This window comes from Magnolia sinica, chromosome 13, assembly GCF_029962835.1.
Source record: "Magnolia sinica isolate HGM2019 chromosome 13, MsV1, whole genome shotgun sequence".
Classification (NCBI taxonomy): Eukaryota; Viridiplantae; Streptophyta; class Magnoliopsida; order Magnoliales; family Magnoliaceae; genus Magnolia; species Magnolia sinica.
Window position 1 is genome coordinate 44,386,771 of NC_080585.1, and position 27,838 is coordinate 44,414,608.

At 39.8% G+C, this 27,838-nt stretch overlaps 1 pseudogene; it reads right to left on the bottom strand.

Annotated features, from left to right (window-relative positions):
- Positions 1 to 5,816: 5,816 nt before the first annotated feature.
- Positions 5,817 to 27,268, bottom strand: LOC131224257 (protein Ycf2-like; annotated as a pseudogene).
- Positions 27,269 to 27,838: the final 570 nt, after the last annotated feature.

Genomic DNA, 27,838 nt, shown 5'->3' on the forward strand with positions numbered 1-27,838 from the left:
CATTTTTGGGTAAGTCAATCAAACCTTAACCTGTTTTGGAACTTATAATAGTCTAAGTGTTGATGTAGCTAATTTAATTCATGTCTTAGGTTACCTATTCACCGTTGACGAAGACTTATCATCTAAATCGAATCCGTTGCGCATTTTCTGGTTTAAGGTGCGGACTATATTCGTATAGGTTATGGTTTTCAAAGCCTTCAATGTCAGTTAATGATTTATTACTGACGTGGGTGCCATTTCACATGCCAAATGCGATATCTATTTCGTTTTACGTGTATATATAATCTATGTTGTAAATAGGGTAATTCATGTGCTTGTTGATATGTTTATATGCATTTGAAATTTGACGTTGTGATTGTCATGATTAATTGTCATAGGAATATGATTGTTATCTATGTGACAACTCCTTGTCAAAAGGATTTGCCCTAATATGTAATATGGCTGACATATGTGATGTATGTTGCCAAGTGTAGTCTAAGTGTTTGTGAAAATGTCTGAATGAGTTCGTAGTTAGTAAGGTGTGAATTATGAGGGAGTTGAGATATGAAATCCCAACTACCTTACTTATGTGTACAATTTCCTCCATGAATTTCTTAGTCTAATTATCCATGTTGACTATGTGTATGATTTCCTCCATGCAAGTTGTTAAATTTTATCGCTTTACTTATGAAATGCATGTGTATGGATTCTCGTTATCTTGCATCTTATAACATGTTTGCTATTATGCTTGAACTACTTGGTTATTCCTGTTTGATTACTTCATATACTTATTAGATAAGGTTGAATGTGTATGGGGCCATGTTATGGTCCAGGCAATCGGTAACAGGCTTTGAGATCGTGGCTGAGATTCATTCGTCACATAGGATGTGTTTGACAAACCCGAGTCGTATTAGGGTTGTCGGCAGTAGTTTGGCCACACGGAGTGTTTACACACTTCATGTCGTTCAACTCAACGTGTGCTCATGCTAGTCGAGCTCGTCAAGTAACCCGATTGGCCCGATGGATGTTCACCATATATGGATGCTATTGTTTGAATCTAGGATACCAAACTTACTAGTGAAATCCCGTTAACCATGGTACCTCGATCCGCTAAGACTCATGAGCCGAGCATGGTGGTATAGGACACCGTGGTCGAGCTGTCAGCCTACGCTGGGGTGACGAGCCTCCCCGTAGTGACCAGTGAGCAAACCAAACTCATGAGCCGATTATGGTGGTATGAGACACTGTATTCGTGCTGTCGGCCTACATTGATTGGTGACGAGCCCTTTGTAGTGACCTCGAGCATACCTTGATACTGCATTGAGGTGACGAGCCTTATTGTAGCAACTAAGGTATGACTAGGCATGCATTGATTGGTGACGAGCCCTTTGCAACGACCTAGAACCATAACATCGTATGAGATTGTCTAGGACTAACGACCCTAGAATGGATCATTGTTTGAAAATTAATATGAGGGAGGTACCTTAGCTTCCCAATCCTACTGTATGAAAAGGACTAATAAAAACTTGGTAATCATGTTCATGCACCGCATTGCATGTGCCTTGCCGTTGTGGAGTACTGCGGGAGGTTGTCATGCGTACCGTAAGATGAAGACACTGAGGGAGTGCAGGCGAGGGCATGCATCATTTCTACATACATCCTTGCATTAACAAGAGTAATTAGGACTTGTTTGATTATACTGCTTTATCATTACTGCTTGATTAAATTGATAACATGTTAATCTTTACTGTATAGTTCCATTAAGTTGATCACTCACTCCCACGTTCTGGGACGGTGTTTAAACACCAACCAGATTCTGTCTTAGATGCAGATGATGATGCGACCCACGAGGTAGAGCAGGAGTATGAGGATGATGAGGAGGCGTTCTCCTTTATGCAATTCTTAGGCGGGTTCATGTGAGCCGTGTCCTGAGCTATGGGGATTCAGGGTTATTGTTGCAGTGGTTTATTTCATTTTAATACTTGTATTTTGAAACAAACACTTGTAATTATGACCTGGCAGAGCATACATATCTCAGGGACTTTTATATATATATATATATATATATATATATATATATATATTTCTTTAGTCTTCCGCTTGCATATTTCACCTGTCCCTGGATTATGTTTGCAGTTTTAGCTTAATCTACTTCATGTTTTATGCACTAATACAGACAACATACTGTAATGACCCGGAAAATTTCGTACCAAGACTCGAGTACCACCTCGAATTCCTTAGAAGTTATGTGTGGGTTAATTAGCGTTAAACTCAATTGCTTGTGAAATTAGTATCAATCACTTTAAATTTGATCTGCAGGACCCAAAACCTGTAGAATCGTTAACGCTATGTTACCCCGAAATCTAGGATTCAACGCTAAATCCAGTTGCTCTCGGGAGTACTTGGAAACTTTGTATTGGACCTGGACCGCGCGTCGAAAGTCCGATAGCGTCGATCTTAGACAATTTTGGTCATCTCGTTGGGCTTGACTATCACCTCAAAAATCAAGTCCAGATGATGTCCTGAGTCGATTTGCTTGAGTCCAGAGTAAAGAGTGTGAGAAAGCTGAGAAATTAAATATAATTTATGAAATCTGAGTCGTGTCGCTTGTGCGCCGATTCTAAGCTTTCTGATCGTTGGATTCTGACTCAATTTCACCCTCGGATCAGGGAAGATGGCCCTGGCATGTCCTAGTGCTGGTGGACCTGATCAAGTTTCAGTGATCGTTGAATTGAGAGTGGTCTGCCACGGCTGATCTATAAATCCAATCGGTATGAAAACTCAGACTGACCTAGATCCATGGTCAGTGAGCTTAAGTCTGACCGCACGTGGAGAAAGGACCACCAGAAGTGTTCTGTTGGATCGGAATAGGCCTGATTTGGTTATAACCTAAGTTGACCTTGGCCCTGGGGCTGTTTTCATCTCTTTTAGGCCTATATAAAGACCTTAAATCCCTCACTCTCTATTCCATACGAATTTTCTAACCCTAGCTAAGAAAAAAAGAGAGAAAGTGAGAGGGAAGTTGGTGAATCATCTTGAGATTCTTTCTTGTTACTCTGTATCCCTAAACCATCACTTTTGAATCGTTATTCCGGCGATTCTAAGTTCATTCTTAGGTAAGTTAATCAAACCCTAGTCTATTTTAAAGCTTAGACTTATCTAAGTGTTGATGTAGCTCATTTCTATTTATGCCTTAGGTTATCTAGTCGCCGTTGACGAAGACTTATCGTCTGAATCAGATCTATTGTGCTTTTCTGGTTTAAGGTGCGGACTATATTCGTGTAGGTTATGATTTTCAAGGCTTTTAATGTTGGGTAATGGTTTATTATTGTTGTGGATGCAATTTCACATGCCAACTATGATGTTTATTTTGCGTTCCTGATATATATGAGTTATATTGAGATTTGTGTATTCTATGTATATGTAGGAAGTATCATATACATATAAAATATGAATATGTGTTTGCCATGATTAAGTGTCGTGTACTTGTGCTAGTTGTATGTGTGTCAACTCCTTGATGAAAGGAATTGTCCAAATGTGTGTTATCACCAACACACGTTATGTATGTTGGACTATGTAGTCAAAGTGTTTGTAGAAATGTCTGAATGGTTAAGTGTGTAATATATTAACCTATTATGGGCATTGAGAAGAGATTCTCAACTATCCTATTAGTGTGTATGATTTCCTACATGCAATTTATATTCTTTGTTGTTTACCTTCAAGCACTACTTATGTGTAATTCATATTAAGTTGATATTCTTCAAATGCTCACATACTGTATGATTAGCATGGTTGTTCCATTACTGTTCTAAATTGTTAGTATGAATACCTGTTATAAATTGAAGATGTTTGGGACTATGGAATAGTCCAGAAAATCGGTAACAAACCCTGAGTTCGTGGCTGAGGTTGTTTTCACCACGTAGGACGTGTTTGACGAACCCAAGTCGTATTAGGGTTGTCGGCAGTGGTTTGGCCACACGGAGTGTTTGCGCACTCTATGTCGTTCAACTCAACGTGCGCTCTTGCTAGTTGAGTTCGTCAAATAACCCGATTGTCCCGGTGGATGTACATCATGTATGAACGCTATTGCTTGAATATAGGGTACCAAACTTACCAATGTAATTTCGTTAACCATTGTACCTTGATCCGCTAAGACTCATGAGCCGGACATGGTGGTATGGGACACCATGGTCGAGCTGTCGGCCTACGCTGGGGTGACGAGCCTCCCTGTAGTGACCAGTGAGTACACTCAACTCGTGAGCCGATTATGGTGGTATGGGACACTATATTCATGCTGTCGGCCTACATTGATTGGTGACGAGCCCTTTGTAGTGACCTCGAGCATACCTTGCTACTGCATTAAGGCGACGAGCCTTAGGGTAGTAACTAAGGTATGATAGGCATGCATTGATTGGTGACAAGCCCTTTGCAGCGACCTAAAACCATATGATCGTATGAGATTGTCTAGGACTGATGATCCTAGAATGGATCACTGTTTGGAAAGTGATATGAGGAAGGTACCTTAGCTTCCCAATCCTGCTGTATGAAAAGGACTAATAAAACTTGGTAATCATGTTCATGCACCGCATTGGATGTGCGTTGGAGTTGTTGGCACTGCGGGAGGTTGTCATGCGTACCGTAAGATGAAGACGCTGAGGGAGTGCAGGCGAGAGCATGCATCATTTCTACATACATCCTTGCATTAACAAGAGTAATTATGACGTGTTTGCTTGTATTGCCTTATCATTACTGCTTGATTGATTTGATAATATGTTAACTTTTACTGTATAGTTCCACTAAGTTGATTACTCACTCCCACATTCTGGGACGGTGTTTCAACACCAACCAGACTCTGTCTTAGATGCAGATGATGACGCGACCCCTGAGGCAGAGCAGGAGTATAAGGATGATGAGGACGCGTTTTCTTTTATGCAGTTCTCAGGCGGGTTCATGTGAGTCATGTCCTGATATGCAGGGATTCTGGGTTTTCTTTGTATTTGTAAAGGATGATGTCATTTTGATACATATATTTTGAAAACAACACTTGTAATTATGACCTGGCAAAGTATATGTATTTCAGGGACTTGCACATGTACACATATGTTTCTTTAAGTCTTCCTCTTGCGTCTTTCACTTATCCCTGAATTATGTTTGCAGTTTGGCTTAATCTATTCCATGTTTTATGCACTCATACAGACAATATACATCCATCATTAAATATGTTGTATAAGTGATGTTGTGAAACTCGGGAGCTGAGTTATGCTCGACCCCCGAATTTCAGGGTGTTACACATACATTCATCATTACATATGTTGCATAAGTGATGTTTTGAAACTCGGGAGCTGAGTTATGAACGACCCCTGAATTTCAGGGCGTTACACATTCTAGCCTTCCTTCTCCTTTTAAGGCCTATCCGAAAGAGAATTCAATACCTCTTGGTCGTGAACATTTGACTAGGACAAACCGGCCCCCGTGGGTATCTTTGCTTCAGAACAAAATAGTTAGAATTAAGCCCAATCAACCGGAATGTGTATTCTCCATAGGAGATCTTCCAATTGAGAAGATCCATCGACCTGATATGAAGAGAAAGGTCTATCTATTTTATTTAGTTATTCAGTTAAACCAATGATTCGTTATTGGAGCAGATAGCAACAACCATTTCATCGGACATGCGTCTTTTTTATTTTCCAATGGATTTACATGTTTCATTAATAGAAATTGTTTAATGTAGTGAGTAAGAGGCTCTGGTTGTTCACTGTTCAAGAATTCTTGTTTAGGCAGTTCATACCATCCATACATAGTGTTTTGATCTAAGATTTCAATTCTTCGATGTTTCAGCAGTAGCATATTGTCCCATGGAGCTAAGGTCCAAAATATGGAATAAACAAGTGTTTCCACGACTCTGCCACCCGGTCAATTCTGTTCCACTTAATCCCTCTTTCATGGCCACATATCTTTCCGGCTAAGGAATGGGAAATCTTTCTCCTGTTACATGAATCAAATGTTTCATTTCATCCGGGAAAAGCCATCTCTTTCTCAACAATGCCTTTGTCATTTGATCCAATAGTGTTCCGTTAGATAGGAACAAATTTGATAAATACTGATAACTCTCGGATGGAGTATTAGAACGGAAAGATCCATTAGATAATGAACTATTGGTTCTAAGCCATCTCTGGCGATGAATCAACAATTCGAAGTGCTTTTCTTGCGTATTCTTGATGAACCAGCGTTTATATATAGATGTGGGAGGATTTGTTTGGGAAGTAATAAGCCCCTTTGACATCTCTTCATCTGCAAAGAATTCTCGACGTGAAAACACAGAGACAAAGGGCTGATCTTTGAATAGGAAAAAGAATGGATCTGCAGGGTCCCAAACGAATTGGCTTATTCGAAAAAAGCCTTGTTCTTTGGAAGATCTATCTCGTGTCTGGTACTGCATGGTTCCACTCTGCAAGAACTCCGAATCATTCTCTTGAAGCTCATCCTCTTTATGATAAATGATCCGCTTGCCCCGAAATGACCTGGCCCAATAGGGAAATCCCAATTCATTGGTCCTTTCGATACAATCAAATAGATTGCCACAAGGGCGCCATATTCTAGGAGCCCAAACTATGTGATTGAATAAATCCTCCTCTATCTGTTGCGGGTCGAGGGCTCCTTCTCCTTCCCCTTCTTCAAACTCCGATTCGTATTTTTCATATAGAAATCTCTGATCAACGATAGAACAAGATCCATTTTGCATCATATCTAACTGATTCCTTGGTTCGGACCGAAGAAGCAATGTCACTCGATCATTATCAAACTGACTGCAATCTTTTTCTGTCCGTGAGGATCCCACCAGAGCGCCTTCTACTTCTAATTCTAATAGGCCATGAACTAGATCAGAATCATTCTCAACGAATCCATAAGAAGGGATCCAATTTTTTTCATCGGGTCCGGGTGGAGACCAAAGATCTTGAGCGACCAATCCGGCAGAACAACTCAAAAGATAAAGAAGTATCGTTAATTTCTTCATGCTCGTTCCAAGTTCGAAGTACCATTTGTACAAATAAGAATCCCCTTCCTTACATGATTTCTTCTTCATATAGATAGATATAGGATCTATGGGGCAATTACTTAGAAGTACATTTTGTGCAACAGCCCTTCCTATCTGATAGAAAAGGATCCCATGATCCTGAACCGATCTTACCTGGGATCGCAAATCCCAAGTTTGTCTATGAAGAGCTGATCTAATTGTATTAGTGTCTATAATGGATTTCTTCTGTGTAATACTAATTGATAGGGCCTCATTGGTAAGTGCTACAAGATCTCGTGCATTGGAACCCATGGTCATGGACCCGAATCCGTTAGTATGGAACATTTTCTTTTCCAAGTGAAATCCCCTAGTATATGAAAGAATGAAAAAGTGCTTTCGTTGTTGTGGAATAAGAAGCCTTCGTATCTTAATGCATGTATTTAATTTATTCGGAGCTATTAGAGCGGGATCCACTTTTTTGGGAATATGAGTCGAAGCAATAACAAGAATATTTCTAGTGGAACATCTTTCACAATCTCTGGAGAGATAGTTCACTAATAGACCGAGGGATAAGTAATTCGACTCATTCACATACAGATCATGAATGTTTGGAATCCATATTATGCAAGGGGACATTGCTTTTGCTAATTCTAATTGAGGGGTGATATCAAATCGGTCTATTTTCGGCGTCATATACATAGTTAGCACATTCGTCATAGTTAGCAGCTCCGTATCAAGGTCATCATCAATATCGTCACTATCATCAATATCGATATCGTCACTATCATCAATATCGATATCGTCAATAAGATAACCTTTAGGCTTGTCATCCAGGAACTTGTTCGGAAATACCGTAATGAAAGGAACATAGGAGTTTGTCGCTAGGTATTTGACCAAATATGATCGTCCAATTCCTATAGAACCTATCACTAAAATACCCCTAGAAGGGGATAGGGCTAAGCGGAGCGAAAAGGGTTTTCCATGAGATGGGAAATGAAAACTATTAGCCCCACACGAGGTTTGTGAATAAGTGATTGTCTGATAATGAGCAAGGAATATCCGTCTTTCTGCTAAACAGGATCTATTGAACTCATAATTCATTAGAGACTTTTTATGAATGTCAACTAAGTATCGTAAGTAAATTGATCCCGGTTGTTCAATCATTTGATAACCAGAGTCATTCTTTGATAAATGATCACTATGAGTCAGACTCAATAGAATTTGATCAATCCCCTTTTCTGTCGTTAAGGTGGAGAACTGAACCAAGAATTCTCTTTCTTCATCATCAATCGAATCACTGTTCGCGACCCAGGATTCTATTTTATCATCAATCCAATCACCGTTCACGTTTTTTCTTTTTCTTATCAATGAATAGATCTCTTTACTTGTACGACTTAAATGTCTCGTATTTCTCAAAAAAGTGATTCGATTGATGGGATTTGATATGATACTGATGAGATCGATGAGATTGATATTCAAATATTTCTTCTTAGAATGTATTGATTTGACCTCATAAGCGGGACCACCACCCAATAGCATGTTGCCGCCAGAAGCAGAACCCCGTATTTCTTCCATAGAATCTCCTAATTGTTCTAGAACAACTAGAAAGAGACTCTTTAACCAGAAAGAATTAAGTTCAGATGTAGGATACCTATCCAAAAGTTTTTGTAACTCAATCATGTATGATGGAATCATCAAGGATTTGATCTTTTCTAACTCTGTCTGTAACTCACTAGAGGCTCGGGAAATAAAGAGAAGATGTTTACGAACGAGATATCCAGTAACAAGAAGAAGGAAAAGGATTGAATAGAGGAACTCCCGAGCATTTAGTGATCTCAGATGTGTCCATATCAATGGAACAGGTGACTCATTATTTCGATGAATCATTTCTTCGGACAGAAGAAGATTCTGTAAACACTTACTCGAAATCTCACTTATCAGATTCCATTGTGGAAGAATCGCCCACAATTTTTTCTGAGGAATTGTCCATGATATATCTGATCCATACATAATATCATGAAAAATGGATACAAATTTTTTACTGCTACTTAGTATCGGCAATGGGTCTGAAGAAGTATCTAAAAGGGTGAAATTTAGATATTTGCACCTTATCGAAGTAAGGAACCATGGCATATATGTTTGGAACAAATTCCATTTTGAGAGATTTGAAAAAGCATTATCTCGTTAAAAGGTTCTATACATCTGCGTTGATGGGGTTTTTGTCCCGTGCTCGACCGGTCGTGAGCCTCACTCAACCGGTCGAGGGTTGGTACACGACCAGTCGAGACGAGTCGAGCTTTGTCTCGACTCAAAGTCCAGCGATGAATGAGGTATTTTTTTCGTGGTGCTCGACTAGTCGAGGGAGGTGCTCAACCGGTCGAGGACACTACTCAACTAGTCATGGTTACGCCGATTTTAATCCGATTTTGTGCGGGATTCATATTTTTGAGGCCCTTTCGCAAGGGGTGTGGAAGGGAGTTTCCTAAAACTATAAAAAGGGGTCCCTAGGGCTTTTCCAGGGGATGAAAACAAAACAAGAGGGTTTCCTAAAGCTTTGTAACAGTTTGCCAAAGGATTTAGAGCTATCAAAGGTGTGAGAGAGAGAGAGAGAGAAAGAGAGAGTGGAAGCTTGTGGAAGGGAGTCTACGTCTCAGCGCTTCTATGTCCTCGTAATCGGTGAGATCTCTCCATTTTTTTCTTTGTTCTCTTACTGTTTATCCACTCCTGCGTGAGTGATGAAGGTTTGATCATAGCAAGGTGTGCCTTTGATCGGTTGTAACGTTCTGCTTTATAGTGGATTGTTGATCTGGACGAGGTCCCGTGATTTTTACCTCTTTGAGGGTTTTCCATGTAAAAATCTCTTGTATGGTGTATGGTTGATTCTTTGATTGCTTTCATTGCATTATTATTCCATAATCTAGTTTGTTTCAAGAGGGTAGATCCTAAAGTTTTGTGCAAGGCCCCTAACAAAGTGGTATCAGAGCTAAGTTCATTAAACGGGTAGGATTGGTTTTGAATTGTGGAAGGTGGCTCATCAAGGATGATCAGCCTCAATGGTTTTAACTGGACCATATGGAAGGCTAAGATGGAGGACTTGCTTTATTACAAGGACCTATATTCTCCAATTTTAGGCATATCAGCAAAATCCAAGGATATGTCTGATGATGATTGGAAGAAGATGGACTGGAAGGCGGTGGGATTTATTAGACAATGGTTGGACGATTTTGTATTCCACCATGTGTCTATGGAGACCTCAGCCACTAGCCTATGGCTGAAATTGGAAGGGCTGTATGAGAGAAAGACAGCCGGTCATATGATTTTTTTGATAAGGCGACTTGTGAATCTCAAGTTCAAAGATGGTGGTTCTGTGGTCGAGCATATGAATGAGGTCAGCAATATAGTGAACCAACTCTCCTCTATGAAGATAGTCCGAGATGATGAATTGCAGGCTTTACTATTGCTTAGCTCATTACATGATAGTTGGGAGACATTGGTGGTGTCTCTAAGTAACTCCACGCTAGACGGAAAGATTTCCATGGAACAGGTTACTAGTTGTCTCTTCAATGAGGAGACAAGGAGGAAGTCTCAGGGGTCTACTCAGCAAGAGGCCCTTGTGACACAGGAACGGGAAAGAGGAAAGAACAGGAAGGGCAGGAAGGCCCGAGATAAATCAAGAGGCAAGTCGAGTACTAGGAAGGATGTTGAATGCTGAAATTGTGGCAAGAAAGGCCACTACAAGCATGAATGTCGTGGTAAGAAGAACAACAAGAAAGGAAAAGGAAAGGAGAAGGAAGATGAATCAGATTCTACTGCGGTCGCTTCAGATGGCGACGTTGTAGTTATTCTTTCAGCAGATCATGATGTTTGTCTCACGGCTACAAGTCAGGACACCGACTGGGTGATTGACTCAGGAGCTTCTTTTCATGCGACTCCATGCAGGGACTTCTTCACAAGCTACAAGTCAGGTGACTATGGGACCGTGAAGATGGGAAATTCTGGCGTATCGAAAATCGTAGGAGTCGATAATATTTGTGTGAAGACCGATGTGGGCTGCACATTGGTTCTCAGGGATGTGAGGCATATCCCATACCTTCACCTCAACTTGATGTCGACGGGAAGGTTAGATGATGGTAGCTATGAAAGCCAGTTTACTGGTGGGCACTGGAAGCTCATCAAGGGTTCGTTGATCGCAGCTAGAGGAAAGAAGTGTTGCACCCTTTATAAGGTAAGTGTCAATGTGTGCAAGGGTGGGTTGAACGCAGTGGAAGATTCGGCTATTGACATGTGGCACAGGCGTCTAGGCCACATGAGTGAAAAAGGGCTTCAGCTATTAGCGAAGAAGCAACTCCTTCCAGACGTGACAGGTATACCTCTCAAAAATTGTATCAATTGTTTATTAGGGAAACAGCATAAAGTTTCATTTATTAAATCTGCTTCTCATGTTAATAAAGTACATGCATTAGATTTGGTTTATTCTGATATTTGTTGTCCTATGAGGAAAAAAACCTTGGGTGGGGCATTGTATTTTGTCACTTTTATAGATAATGCATCTAGGAGGGTTTGGGTTTATGCTTTGAAATCCAAGGAGAGGTCTTTGTGTTAAAATTGTTTCATGCTATGGTCGAGAGAGAGACAGGTAGATCATTGAAGTGCATCCGGACTGACAATGGTAGTGAATACATTGGCGACTTTCATAAGTATTGTAAGTCCCTGGGTATACAGCATGAATAGACGGTTCCCAAGACCCCACAGCATAATGGTGTGGCTGAGTGAATGAATCGCACCTTTGTAGAGAGAATCAGATGCATGTTATCCCATGCGAAATTATCCAAGACATTCTGGGGAGAAACAATGCACACGGCGGTGTATTTGATAAACAGATCTTCATCAGCCCCGTTGAATGGAGAAGTACCTGAGAAGGTGTGAACTGGACAGGATCCATCGTACAGTCATCTCAGGGTGTTTGGATGTAGGGCATCCGTTCACATACCAAAGGATGAGAGGTCCAAGCTCGATATGAAGATCAGGTAGTGTATATTTTGGAGTATGGTGATGAAAAGTTTGGTTACAGATTATGAAATCCAACCGAGAAAAAGCTGGTCAGGAGTAGAGATGTGGTTTTCTTTGAAGATCAGTGTATAGAAGACATTGGTAAACCAGACAAGAACCAATCTAGTTCAGGTGAGCTAAAGGACATGGATCCGATTATTCTTCCCATGGTGCCTGATAACGGGAGAGTACAGCAAGGTGCAGAAGACAAGGGAGTTCCTTTAGAAGATGGACTAGGGGATCAGCCCCCACTTAATCCACCTATTGAGTCACGGGTGAAGAGGTCATCTAGGGACAGACAGCCATCCAAAAGGTACTCACCGCATGAGTACATTATGCTGACTGATGGGGGAGAGCCAAAAGATTATTCTAAGGCCCTAGCCGACGAGCATAAGGGGGAGTGGTTGAAAGCTATGCAAGAGGAGATGGAATCCTTGCATAAGAACCACAATTATGATATGGTGAAATTGTCTAAGGGTAAGAAAGCTTTGAGCAACAAGTGGGTGTTCAGAAAGAAAGTTGAGCAGAAGAATTCACAGACGAGGTTCAAGGTCAGACTTGTGGTGAAAGGGTTTAGTCAGAGGAAAGGCATAGGCTTCGAGGAGATATTCTCACCAGTGGTGAAGATGACATCCATACGGGTGTTGCTTAGGTTGGCAGCTAGCATGGATCTAGAGATAAAAGCAGTTAGATATTAAAACTACCTTTCTCCATGGTGACCTAGAAGAAGAGATCTACATGCACCAACCAGATGAGTTCGAAGTCAAGGGCACAAAGCATATGGTGTGTAGGCTGAGGAAGAGCTTGTATGGGTTGAAACAAGCTCCACAACAATGGTACAAGAAGTTCGACTCGTTTATGTTGAAGCATGGGTATAACAGAATGGAGTCAGACCACTGTGTGTTCATACGCAAATTCTCAGATGGTGATTTCTTAGTTCTACTATTATACGTTGATGACATGTTCATCATGGAAAAAGACACCAAGAAGATCGATAGGCTAAAACAGGAGTTGGGCAAGTCATTTGAGATGAAAGACTTGGGCCTGGCTAAACAGATCCTAGGAATGGAGATAACCTGTGACAGAAGCAGCAGGAAGCTTTGGCTGTCACAAGAGTGGTATATTAAGAAAGTCCTAGAGTGGTTCAATATGAATGCAGCGAAGCCAGTCAGTACTCCATTGGATGGTCACTTCAGATTTAGCGACAGGCAGTGTCCCAAGACGAAGGCAGAGGTGGAAGAGATGCAGAAGATACTCTACGCGTCAGCTGTAGGAAGTTTGATGTATACTATAGTGTGTACATGCCTAGACATAGCATATGTGGTTGGTGTTGTCAGCCAGTATCTTGCCAATCTTGGCAAAGAGCATTGGGCAGCGGTGAAATGGATACTACGGTATTTAACAGTCTCATCCAAGTTGAGCCTATGCTATGGTGTTGGAAAACCTATGTTAGAGGGTTACACAGATACAGATATGGCAGGCAACATATACTCCAGGAAGTCTACATCGGGGTTTATGTTCACATTTGCAGGGGGAGCGATTTCTTGGCAAAGCAAGCTATAGAAGGTTGTAGCATTATTGACGACAAAGGCCGAGTACATTGTAGTCACAGAGGCATACAAAGAGATGCTTTGGATGAAAAGGTTCCTACAAGAACTTAGCTTGAAGCAGGAGTAGCACATGGTCTATTGTGATAGTCAGAGTGCTATACACTTGAGAAAAAATCCAAGTCAGCATTCCAAGTCAAAGCACATAGAGATTCGGTATCACTGGATTAGGGATACTTTGGAACAAAAGGTGTTACAGCTTGAGAAGGTCCACACGGACGATAATGGGTCAGACATGATGACTAAGGCTTTGCTCAAGGTCAAGTTTGAGATTTGTAGAAACCAGGCTGGCTTAAAGAAGGTGAATCCTTCCTGGTTCAAAAGGGGAGAGATTTGATGGGGTTTTTCTCCCGTGCTCGACTGGCCGTGAGCCTCACTTGACCGGTCGAGGGCTGGTGCAAGACCAGTCGAGACTAGTCGAGCTCTGTCTCGACTCACAGTCCAGCGATGAATGAGGTATTTTTCCCATGGTGCTCGACCAGTCAAGGAAGGTGCTCAACCGATCGAGTGGGCCACTCGACTGGTCGACGACATTGCTCAACTAGTCGTGGTTACGCAGATTCTAGTCCGATTTTATGTGAGAATTGGATTTTTGAGGCCCTTTCGCAAGGGGTGTGGAAGGGAGTTTCCTAAAACTATAAAAAGGGGTCCCTAGGGCTTTTCTAGGGGATGAAAATAAAATAAGAGGGTTTCCTAAAGCTTTGTAAGGGTTTGTAAAGGATTTAGGGCTATCAAAGGTGTGTGTGTGTGAGAGAGAGAGAGAGAGAGGAAGCTTGTGGAAGGGAGTCTACGTCTCAGCGCTTCTACGTCCTTATAATCGGTGAGATCTCTCCATTTTTTTCTTTGTTCTCTTACTGTTTATCCACTCCTGCGTGAGTTATGAAGGTTTGATCATAGCAAGGTGTGCTTATGATCAGTTGTAACGTTCTGCTTTATAGTGGATTGTTGATCTGGACGAGGTCTCGTGGTTTTTACCTCTTTAAGGTTTTTCTACGTAAAAATCTCTTTTGTGGTGTGTGGTTGATGCTTTGATTATTTTCATTGCATTATTATTACATAATTTTGGTTTGTTTCGGGAGGCTAGATCCTAAGGTTTTGTGCAAGGCCCCCAACAGTCATTTCTCAACACATTTCTTTAGACAAAGACTCCGTTTTTTCCTCTTTCCTGATGGTAAATCTTTCTCAGAACATGGAGTGTGAATCAAACCCATGTTTGAATTGAAACTGAGATACTGATGTAAGTTTTTCCCTTCTGAATCAGATAGATTCATATTTGAAAGAGGCTGACAATAAGTTCTTTCAAAATTGACTATTTGTTCCTTTGTTAGAGGTGTTCCAGAAATGTCTGCGATCGAGTAAATAGCTCTATGAACGAATGGATCGGATCGAATTGGAAAATGGAAAGATTTGTACAAGTTATACGTTTTACCACCACTTTGTGGAAAATCATTAGGAATGAATATTTCAGATACCTGTGACTCGATTGGTGAAATTGTATCTCCCTCCAAAAAAATATGTTTTTTTTTACTAACGCACAAAGAAAATATTTTGTTGCAAATGAACAAGATATTGAGGAATTGTCCATATGCAAGATCATAATTATTGATACGGGTCTTTTCCACATAACAAGGGAATCTTTTGTTACAATAGAACCAGAAGTGATGTGAATTATTTAAGAATCGAAGTCGATTTGCTTTATAAAAAGAAGATATCAATGAACTTCTATGAAATGGTTTCACGAGATTCAGCCAATTGTCTCGATCGTGGAATATCATTAAGAAATAGGAATTGGTGTTATCAAAGGATTTCCTGCGATTATTTCTAGTATGGAATGAGTCAATCATCCACTTTGGTATCTTATTGAACAAAAATAGTGATATTGTTCCTCCATTGATCAAGAATTTTGATCTTAGGGAAGTATCATGATCATCCAATAAGAAGGGTTTCAATTTATTCAAATGAACGATTTGAACACCTATTGATTCTAACAACTGATTGCAGAGTTGATCATTCGGGCCTTTCAATTCATAGATGTGGATCTCGGACCTATGAATGGGGATATTCCCGATACTCACAAAGAAAAAAGGAAGTGACTTAGACAAAAAGAGAAGTGACTTGGACAAAAAGAGAAGTGACTTGGACAAAAAGAAACGAAGTGACTTAGACAAATCTTGTTTGTCGATAACCTCGGACCAATCAATCGAATATTGATTAATACGTAATCGATCGAACACTACTTGAAAACGGTGCTTCTGTTCAGAAACGAAATGTTCCTGGAAATTCTTGCTCCCATTGGACCATTTGGATCTATATGCATCAGGATCCCGATTCATGGATCTCTCGGTTCGAGAAATAAGAGGATCGAACCATTTCCTCTGACTCTTTTTCAAATTCGATAAATGTTGGTTGATCGTATATTTTATTATAGTTAGATGATTCAGAGTATCATTTCCGATTTGATCCCTTTGAATTCCATATTCGAAGTTGCGATCGGATCTATTCATTAAAAAGAATCGATTCGATACATTTCTTATGTACCCATAGGTGCTATATTGGATTTGAATCAGATTTCGGATCAATCTATATTGATTGACCGCCTCCATTATGTTGTTGCTAGCAAATACCACTATTTTTGGTTTTGGAACTTCCAAATCATTCCTACAGGAAATCCGGACCGATTTTTTTCTGATCCTTCGATAAAAAGATTTATTCTCTTCGTGAAAAATAGGAGGTAGAACCCATAAAGATTTCTTTTTCGATTCATCCCTAGAGTTGAATATCTTATTCAAGAATTTTTTTTTGATCCAATCCATAGGAATCAATAGAAAAGGCAAATCCCTTATGATACACCAGATCCGGTTCGGTTATTGATAGGGTGAATTGATCTGCCATTTCTTGAAATCTCTCTTCTGATTCAAAATCGTGATGTAACGTGTATCCCCCTTTGTTCCGATCAAGGAATAGATGAAATAAATCCAAAATTGGATTTTTGTTCAAGAATGAAATCTTATTAGAACTGCCCATATCCGATTCATCCTTAAGAACCATATCACATCCCAGATCTGATGAAATAGGATGAATTGAGACAGTATTTTGTAATACGTAATTATCTTGAATATATCAACCATTTCTTTATTTTCCGATCGCCTGGAAGGGACAAAAGAAACATCTTGTTGTTTCTTCAACAATTTTTGATCTCTAGTGGACCTCTTAGTAGGATTTGAACCCAGATGAAATTCTAACCATCTGTCAGAGAAAAAAGAATGAATTGATCTTGTAGGATTCCCGAGAAATTCTTCAATTTCTTCCGGAAGTAGATGATTATTCATCTACATCTCACGTTCCGTGAATAGCTGGGACATTGAGGAATATCGAGAAAGGCATTTCGGGAATTGATCTGATTATATATATATATATATATACACACACACACACACACACACACACACACACACACACACACACACACACACACACACACGGAAACACTCACCTGCGAACCAGTTCGTACATACTACGTACGAACTTTTTTGAGAACCCATCCTACGTGATGTGGATCCAAAATCTAAACCGGTCATGTGAAGCGGCACCTCGTGAAACCCCCCGGGCCCAAGTTTTACTTTGATCTAAAACTTTGATGGCCCATGAAAAATGAAAACATTTTCCTCCCTTGATTTGCATTTCTCTTTGCTATGGCCCAACAGAATTTTAGATCAGGGTGAAAATTTGTCACATGGGGTTTCATGGAATTCCGCATCACATGGACCATTCAGATTAGACACCCATGACACGTGTACAAAGGTGCGCACGTGCATAGGTGCGCAGGGGAGCATGACTCTATATATATATATATATATATATATATATATATATATATATATATATATATATATATATATATATATATATATATATAAAACAGAAGACTCAATTCGAACCGTACCCAACCCGATCGTAGTCGGTTTCCCTGACCGAGTCGGACTCAATTCGGGTTAGGCTAGTATGGAATCGGATCGAATCGAGTCAGTCTTGCTGGACTCGATCCCAGATTGGATCGAGTTCGGGTTAGGTACTTAGAAAAATTGGATCGAATTGAGTTGGACCCAATCCGGTCCGACTCGACTCAATGCCCACCTCTAGTAAAAGGACATTTTTGTCATAAAAAAATGGCAAAAGTACTCTAAGGGCCAAAAGGCCAAAGTTTAGAGAGAGGATGCCAAAACCTTGATTTAGTGGAGCCATTGTCATAATTAAAAAACCAAAAACAAAAAAAAAAAAAAAAAAAAAAACCATCCAAATGCCTCTCAACGGAACCTTTCTGGGTGAAAATTTTAGATACGCTGGCAAAGAGGGGTGAATGATACGCATGCACCTAAAATTTTCATAGAAATGGCATATAAATAATCAAGATAAACCGTCTAAATGATGGTACCTATGGAAAATAAATCACGAACAAATAAATAAGCTTATTTTATTGTCTGAATATCCGATTGGTAGATATTTAATGGATGGCTAGAAATGAAAAATACATCCAACGGTCCTATTTCCACAAAAAGATGTCCAGGAATAGGATGGTATGATTGTTGAACAAATCTGATCCTGAGAACGTATTTTGGAGATAGTGTAATGCAATATTTACTCGGTTTATTGAGTTAATATATGCCACGTGTACAGTTACTCAGTGCTTGCGTATCAAGCGTCACATCCACCTGAGTATCATATAACTCCAACCTTCTAAAAATAGAACTTCCAAAATGAGATGGGAAAATGACCACTGTAGACAAAACCTTTTACCCAGCGGTTTTTATGAAGGAAGACAAATTTAAGTTACCAAGTTAGACTAGCACGTGCGGACAGCGACTTTGAGGATGAAACTACCCCTCCTTTTTACTGCCGTTGCTTTTCCTCTCCCTTTAACAGAAAACACATGCGCTTTTTCTCAGTGCACATCCCTACGCTCCATTGCAACGAAAAACCGACGCACGGCCGTTTTACTTATCATTTTCCTTACTAAAAGTGAAACTTTATCATCTCCGTATTATCATTCTACATTTGCCATTTTTTATCTTGGTGAGGGTTACATAGAATCCTTCAAAGTGGTTGCACCTCCAACCTTCGGAAAGGTACAAATTAATCCCTCATTTGAAAGCATTCGTCCTCAACTTGCATTGAGCGAGGCTACGGTTGCTGGAGGTACAGATATTAAAAAAAAAAACCCTAGTGTGGTTTATCGATTCTTTCCTTTGTAGTATTGAACAACGATTAACTAAGTACCTGTAGAAATTCAGCTTGTAATTCAGCAAAGGTGCTTGGTCAAACTTAGCCATTGCACACTTTAATTTGAAGAAAGAACTCACGGAAATTGAGACAAGCGAAAGTCAACGACAATTGATCGACTACTCATCGAATTTTATGTGAATTTCGGTGAATTTCATGTCAGGCTCTTACAATTTCATTTGTTAGGCTTAGTCAATTTTATGCGTTGATCGTTCAAATTCATGTGAAACTTGTTTAATTCCATTTGAAGCTCACTCAATTTCATTTTAGGGCTCACTCAATTTCATTTTAGAGTCGCCCAATTTCATGTTTGCCTAGCTCAATTTAATGCTATGCTAGCTCAATTCAATGTTTGCCTAGCTCAATTTCATGGTAGGCTCGCTCAATTCAATGTTTGCCCAACTCAATTTCATGCTAGGCTCGCTCAATTCAATGTTCGCCTAACTCAATTTCATGGTAGAATTGCTCAAGTTAATGTTTGCCCAGCTCGATTTCATGCTAGGCTCGCTCAATTTAATGTTTGCATTGATAAATTTCATGTTTGCCTCAATGAATTTCATTCTTATCTCACTCAATTTCATGTTTGCGTTGCTCAATTTCTAGTTTGTCACGCTCAATTTTCAGTTTGCCATGCTCAATTTCAGCTTTCCTCGATCAAATGTCAATTGGCCTCGCTCAATATATATTTTACCTCGCTCAATTTTCCCTCTTCCCTTGATGAATTTCTAGTTTGTCTCGTTCAAAATCTAGGTTGTGTCGCTAAATTTCCAGGCTTCCCTTGCTCAATTATTTCTTTTGCGTCGCTCAAATTTGAACTTCCCTTGATCGATTTCATTTTTCCCTCGTTCAATTTGTAGTTTGCCTCGCCCAATTTCTAGCCTGTCTCGCTGAACTTTCGCTTTTCCTTCATTGAATATCTAGTTTGCCTTGTTCAATTTATAGGCTGCCTCGCTGAATTTCTAGTTTGCCTCGTTCAATTTATAGGTTGCGTCGTTGAATTTTCATGTTTGCCTTAATCATTTCCATGTTTGCCGCGCTTAATTCTAGTTGAGGTTTATTCCATTTTATCCGAACCTCGCTCAAATTTGTCAAGTGCTTGATATTTAGTACTAATGTATATGATGTAATGCTTAAATTCTTATTACGCTAATTCTAATTAACCATGTGTAGAGAATTTAGCCTTGTATCCCCTTATGGTACATTTGTGATTGCTTAAATATAGGTATATTTCTAGTAGATATGACATGAACCGTTAAATTACATTTTATTTTGTCTTATACACCATACAATGTAGAATATTTGTTGAATGTTGAATGAACTTTTAAATATTCCAAATTGCTTAACCATACTTGAGATTGATATGACACATTTGTGGGCCATCATTTGAGCTTAGAGGAATTATAAGAATCCATCTTAAATTCATATGTTGATGTTTAATATAATGATTTGATAATATGTACAATTTAAAGAGCAATCTGGACAAAATTTAAGGGATGTACGTGGGTACCATGATGCCATGATGCATAACATCCACCCATGACATATGAGCTTTACCGAGTGCTCAATGTAAGCCACATGCTACTCCAGTTACTAGAATAGCTAATTGAACCTATGAAGAATTCCCTCAGAAGAAGTAAAATTGCGAACCTAGAGACATAAAAGTTTAGGACCTTAGGAAATTTCAGATTTAGTTGTTTGAACGTAGAAATGAAACTTAGGTTCTCTTAAAATCATTAGAATAGCCATTCAAACTTGGTTGGAATCACTTTGGAATTATGACATTTGAGAAGATAGAGACTCAATATTTTAAGTTCTCTAGGAGATTGACTGCATAACCATGAAACCTAGGAACAAAACTTAAGTCCCCATTAAAAACTTTTAGAATGATTGTTTGAACTTAGAACTAAACTTAGGAATTATGGGAGAACAAACAATCTGTTATGATGTATATTAGACTAAACAAGAACGTTCCTTGAACTTGACCTCCAATGAACTTTTTAGCAACTTAGGATTTGAATTTTACCATAATTTTTCTTAGTTGAAATGACATTGCGAAGACACTCAGTAGACAGTAGGTGAAATGAGTTTAGGCATTGTAAGCAGTTTCTTACCCATTACATTGTACATTAGATCAAATTTAAGCACTCCCTATACTTAAAACCTGCACTAGGAGTTAACAATGAAAATTTACTAAGAAATCTCATTAGTTAGAGATGATATTTCTCATAACTTTTAGCAATTAGCACTAACTAGAAGCGAATGTATAAAGGTTTGAGAAAAAAATTCCAGCACTAAATGGAGCATATTGAGATTAGGATTTTGTATTTCGAATCCTCAAATACATCTCGTTGATCGGAAACAACATCCCTCGTGTGCTCTAACAATTAGAAATAATTAATAGTGAAATTTTAGGTGAAATTTCAACCCTAGACTCTGCTTGTTGAGACTATCTTTGAAAATATATGTAAGTTTAACATATTTTAAACCCAAATCCTCATGTAGAAATGTTAGGTTTGCATATTTTTTTTGAAAGTGTACTAGGCCATCATAGAATTGTCCCTTGTTAAAATAGAAGACTATATGGATATTCCATGATAGATAGCATCACTGAATTTAACAAGCACCACATGAAATCATTCTTATCTCTGAATTTGTAATCCATATAAGCTCTTTTTGTTTATTTAAAAAAAAATTAACGCATTGTTTACATTTTATTTCCTTAAGCTATGTATCATCGTCATCTATTATGGAACATGAGTACTCGCTCCTCTATTATTTAATCGAGTTTTGTCTTATGGCAAGCTTCCATGGCTTAATGATTCACTAATATAATGTCATTGTATTGGTTTTCAGATAATGTCTACTACGAGAATCATCTGCTGTTATGGCGGGAAGATTGAATATGAGAACAAGCGATACTCATACACTGGTGGGGATTCGAAAACTTTTTCACTACGTGTCGAGACTACGTATGAGGAGCTTCTATCTAGAATTTACAGGATTATTAAGAGTCAACCAACAGATTGTGATATTAGGATGAAAGTAATGTATCCTTGCACAAATAAATCAATCCCTCTAACTGTAATCGCAGACGACAATGACGTGCGAGAGTTCCTGGCAACACAGTTGGAGCATTTGGATAAATTCATTCCCTTAGTCATCGAGACAACGCAACACATTAAATAGAAAACACACATAGATAGCTTGCCTGAGGAGCATGGCGTGGAATTTGAATACAGGGCATCTCCATTATAAGTGGTAGTGAGCAACGATCAACTACCCGAGCCGCCTCAAACATCAAACTTTGTGAGTAGCCAAGTCAGCTAGGCATGTAACCTTAACCTCACTTATGAGTGTATGGCACCGTCTTTAGCAACAACAGCAGATCTGCCATCATCATCCACCACGCGAGCTGTACGTGTAAGCGACATTCCGCTTTCAGACCTTGCTAAAAGCGAAACTTCATCACTCGTCAAGTTCCCGTGCCATTTGATGATGCTGCATTCACCAATGCAGCACTGCTAGAATATACAGATTCGTTGGGTGAACCGATCGATATAGCTGTTGGACAAACATTTAAGGACAAGAGTCGATGCCAGTATGTTCTAAGCCAATTTGCAATTTGCAATAAATTCCAGTATAAGGTACTGTACTCAAATTCTAGCAGATTTAGCGTGGTGTGCTTTGAAGATAAATGCAACTGGAGGGTTGACGCAAGTCGATTGAATGATACCGAGATATTCAAGATGCGAAATTATACGTTAAAACACACGTGCGGCATGTCATGGATGAAGAGTGATCACCGGCAAGCAAGCAGTAAGTTAGCGTGTGATCTGGTTGTTAGCTGCATTGAGCAACGGTTAGGTTTGAGGCCACATGATATTATCTTCTCTGTGCAAGAGAAATATAATATTCTTGTTAGTTATAGGAAGGCATGGAAAGCTAAGGAGCTTGTAATTAAACAGGTGATGGGGTCTTACGAAGACTCTTACAATCAACTCCCCCTGTATTTGCATGAGTTGAGGATGGTCAACCCGGGGACGATGACTGTCGTGCTTGTTTACCAAGAGACTTGGAGGTTTGAGAGGTGTTTTGTAGCGCTCAGACAGTGCGTTCGAAGTTTTCAGAATTCTATACGGAGGGTATTAGCCATTGATGGGACACACTTAAAGGGTAAATACAAGGGTGTTCTATTCATCGCCATGGCCTTAGATGGGGACAATCATATATTTCCAATTGCGTTTGGCATCGGAGAATTGGAGAACAGCATGAGTTGGAATTAGTTCCTTACCTACCTTAACGATGCGTTAGGGTATCTGGAGGGTCTTGTGATTATTTCCGATCGACATAAAGGTTTAATGAAAGAGGTTCCCCAAGTATTCCCACATGCAATTCATGGGTATTGTGCGTACCATATTTATAGAAACTTGGTGGACACCTTTAAAGACAAGTCGTTGGAGATATACTACTGGCGGGCAGTTAAGACTTGCAGGAGGGCTGAATTTGAAAAATTAATGCATGATATTGAAATGGCCAACCCCCCAGTACATGCATGGCTGACAGAAATTGGCTACGAAAGATGGGCATCATCGCACTTTACAGGTAAAAGATTCAACTTGGTCACCACAAATATATCTAAGTGTGTTAACGCCCTCTTCAAAGAAGCACGGGAATACCCTGTTACTAAATTGATAGAGGCCGTAAGATGTAAGATACAAGAATTATTTTACAAGAGAAGAGAATCTGCAGCCTCATTTGTCGGTCCGTTGACACCATGGGCGGAGCAACAGTTGAAGGATCTTATACAGAAGGCGCGAGATGTTCGCTGTCATCCGATTTCTCGAGATGAGTACTACGTCGTGGGAAATTATAATGATACAGTCAAGCTCAGCTCGCTTTCATGTACATGTCGTGAGTTTGACATGAAGGGGTACCCTTGTATGCATGCCCTGTCCTCATGTATAAATTTCAATCTTCCTCATTACTCGTACTGCTCCCCATTCTACACAGCGCAAAATTACTTGAGCACATATAACGAATCAGTGTACCCAGTACGTGACATGAGCGAATGGGAGATTATAGATGGCTTCAAGGAGTACTGTGCGAAAATTAAACCCCCGGGACAGAAGAGGCCATCTAGAAGACCAAAAAAGTTAAGAATTCCCTCACGTGGAGAAGAATCAAAAACATTAAAGTGTGGTTGATGCAAACAACCCGAACATAATCGTCGGACGTGCAAGTTTCCCATACCTGATGTGTAGCATACTTTGTAATTTATTTAGTGTTTTGTATGATATATGTTGTAATATATTTCCTCTCATGCAATAATCTTTTGGTTGTCTTGCTCAATTTCTAAGTAACCTCGCTCATTTTCAATTTGTCATACTGAATTTCTTATGCTGCCTCACTTAATTTCTTATGTTGTAATATATTGGCACTGATATGATAGGCTGAGTATTTGACACAAGCATAAGGAGCCCTGTTCAAATCTATTGTGTAAAACCAAGTTGCCAGGAGCACCTGAGCATTAAACTAAGGCTAGACAATTACACGATAATACAAAGATGACAATGGAAAGAGGAATGTTAGAAAACAAAAAAAAAAATTGAGCAGAAAAGAAAAGAAACACAAAAGAAAAGGTACATTTGGTTAAGAAAGTCAAGTGAAGCCAACATATGTGGGAAAATGGCAAAAGAACATTCCAATCAACCACGTTACAGTACCGAGGAAAAGTTACAAAAGATTAAGGCATGATAATTTGAGATATAAATGGCCCGTATAGCAGCTGCTTTCTTTGGTAGAATCTGCACCTATATAAGAAAAAAGAAAAGTGTAACAAGAAAAAGGATGAATTGGTGAATATGGGAAGCATACCAGAACAATCACATTACTGCACTGCCTGTTACCCATTGACTACAACTCAGCACTGTAACCTAGTTACTGTTAGTACCTCACTGGTTTCAAATGGCTGATTTGAATTTAGAAGTATACCCAGGGCAATTTGACAATGAGCAAGTTGCAACTTCCACAATCACAACACAGCAGGAATTCTGGTTAGGTTAGGTGAGGTTGGTACAATGGCTTCATTCAATGTCCCGCTCAATTTCATGTTTGGCCCGCTCAATTTCCAGTTTATCCAGCTCAATTTCCAGTTTGGCCAGCTTAATTTCCAGTTTGGCCTGCTAAATTTCCAATTTGGCCCACTGAAATTTTAGTTTGTCCCGCTCATTTCCATGTTTGCTCGCTTAATTTCCAATTTGGCCTGCTCAATTTCCAGTTTGTCCCGCTCAATTTTGGCCCGCTCAATTTCCAGTTTGGCTTGCTCAATTTTCAGTTTGTCCCGCTCATTTTCCAGTTTGGCCCACTCAATTTCTAGTCTGTCCCACTCAATTTCCAGTTTGGTCGGCTAAATTTCCAGTTTGTCCCGTTCAAATGAATATTCCAAGGACTACTAGTTGAGCACTAAAATAAATCCCCAACTAAAAGGAGTAATATGCATATGAAAGAATCGATTTCTTACAAGGGAAAATAAACCATGCATACATAAAGAAAACATAGCAACTTAAAGTTTCCCAATCAGTTATGGTAACAGACCCACTGGCTTGTCTTCCAATAAGACCTGTCTCAACCACTATCTGCAATAATGAATAGGCTTCGCGTTTACATGCTTGGAATGCGCATCTGATAGTGATATGGACCAGCAATAACGATTGAGGAGTTTTAGGAATTATATACTTTCATGATTTTCCAGCAACAAAAACATAAGATAAGCTTACTAGAAATAGATAAAGGTTTCCAGAAAGTCGATCAAGTTTCATGGCAATTGCCACAAGATATCCAGCTCCAGACTCTTTTGATTAGTGCTTTTTGCAATTTTCAAATATCTTGAGGAAATAAAACCAACTTTTCATAGGAATCCATGATAAAGAGATTGAGGACCCCACTTTTCAAATATTATGAGGAAATAAAACCAACTTTACTTAGGTGTATTTTATGTAAATTGCATATCTTGTTTGATAAACACAGTAGGGTTGGACATCTAACCCCACTAGTCTTTCCTTTCTTTCAAAGCTTTCTACTTACACAGAAAATAGAAGCTTTTAATGAACATCCAATCCCGCTCAATTTCCAGTTTGGCCCTCTCATTTCCTAGTTTGGCCCGCTCAATATCCAGTTTGTCCCGCTCATTTCCTAGTTTGACCCGCTCAATATCCAGTTTGTCCCGCTCAATTTCCAATTTGGCCCGCTCATTTTCTTATTTGGCCAGCTCAATTTTCAATTTGTCCCGCTCAATTTTCAGTTTGGCCAGCTCATTTTCGAGTTTGTCCTGCTTAATTTCCAGTTTGGCCCGCTCAATTCCCGGTCAATTCGCTTCACTTCACAGTCATTTCCATGCATTTCACGGTCATTCCCGACGATTCCGTGTTGATTCACGATCATTTCCATGCATTTCATGGTGAATTCCCTTCACTTCATGGTCATTTCCACACATTTCATGGTCAATTCGCTCCACTTCACAGTCATTTCCATGCATTTCACGATATCATGAACTCCCCGTAGGGAGAAGATGACACCATGCTAGGGATGGGACCACAAAAAGGGGCGGCATGAGGGCCTACTGCTCCTCAGAGTCAGGCGAAAGAGGGGGTGCTCCCTCTTTCTATACACAGCACAGGACCGCTTTTACTGCACGGTAAAGCTTCCCGCCTAGCTTATCTTGTCTCTCCATCCTTGCATCAAGTGATTGGTAGAGCTCTCGTATTTCCTGTAAGGCAAGAGGTGTCTCATTTGCCCTTTCCTTTTCGGATTCCTCTTCCCCATCACTTTCTTCTTCTTTTTCATCGCTCTCCTCTTCTTCTTCCTCTTCGATCTCATCCCCATTTTTTCCGATCCTCGACATCTTGAGTTTCAGGCTAATGTTCATATGGTTGATCGTAGTTTCGTTGATGAATTTCACGGGCTCGGGGTCCCCATTGGATCCCTTGATCCCGTACTTGCGGGCGAGCTTACAGATTAAGCGACCAAATGGAAGTGCTGCATTTTCCCAAGTCGATGTCGCTGCCTTTACGATATGGATAAGCACAATGGTGGGGAGACAAACTTGAGCTCCCTGGCCCACTTGGTAGAGGGGCTCGATCATGAAACGGTTGCACTCAGTCCGGTTGCTAGTCCTTGGATACAAGTTGTACGTACAAATGTGGTGGAGTAGTCGATACGGGCAGAGCAGCTTGGAAGCAGCCACGCTGCTGCCACGCTTCCACTCGACCAGCTTCCCACATAGGTGCATAATTCGCTCATCCCACCCTGATGGATGATATCCTATCAGCCACTTGAGGCCCATTGTAGATCAACCAGTCAATGGGGCCCCAACCCAGCAATTGTCTTCATTTTCATATTTCTTATCATAATATCCATTTTGTGGATGGCCTTGTCATTGAAGGTACTATGTTTTAAATAGTTGGGAGTGGATGGGAAACCACTGGAGGTTATATATATATAAATTTTATGCACACACCCTCACACTCACACACACCACAATGGGTACTCGAACCCATGACCTTAGTGTTGAAGCTCCTGTGAGTCTACCACTAAGCCATGAGTAGGGACCCAAAAACCACTGGAAGAGGTAGTGTGGATTATAGAGTGGAATAAAATCACTAGGAGGAACAAATATCTACAAATTTGTTTTCAAGTACACTATGACAAAAGATTTGCAATTTCAAATACCAACTTCTAGATTGAGCAACTTGGATTGCATAAATGATTGAGTGAACACATAGCATGTAAAATAGGAACTGTAGGCATTAGTGAGCAGAAATGAGCTGAAATGAGCAAGAATGAATCAGGCATTTCATCGAACACATGGACTGCAATGCATTTCATAAAACATATCATTTGCAAATCATTTCAA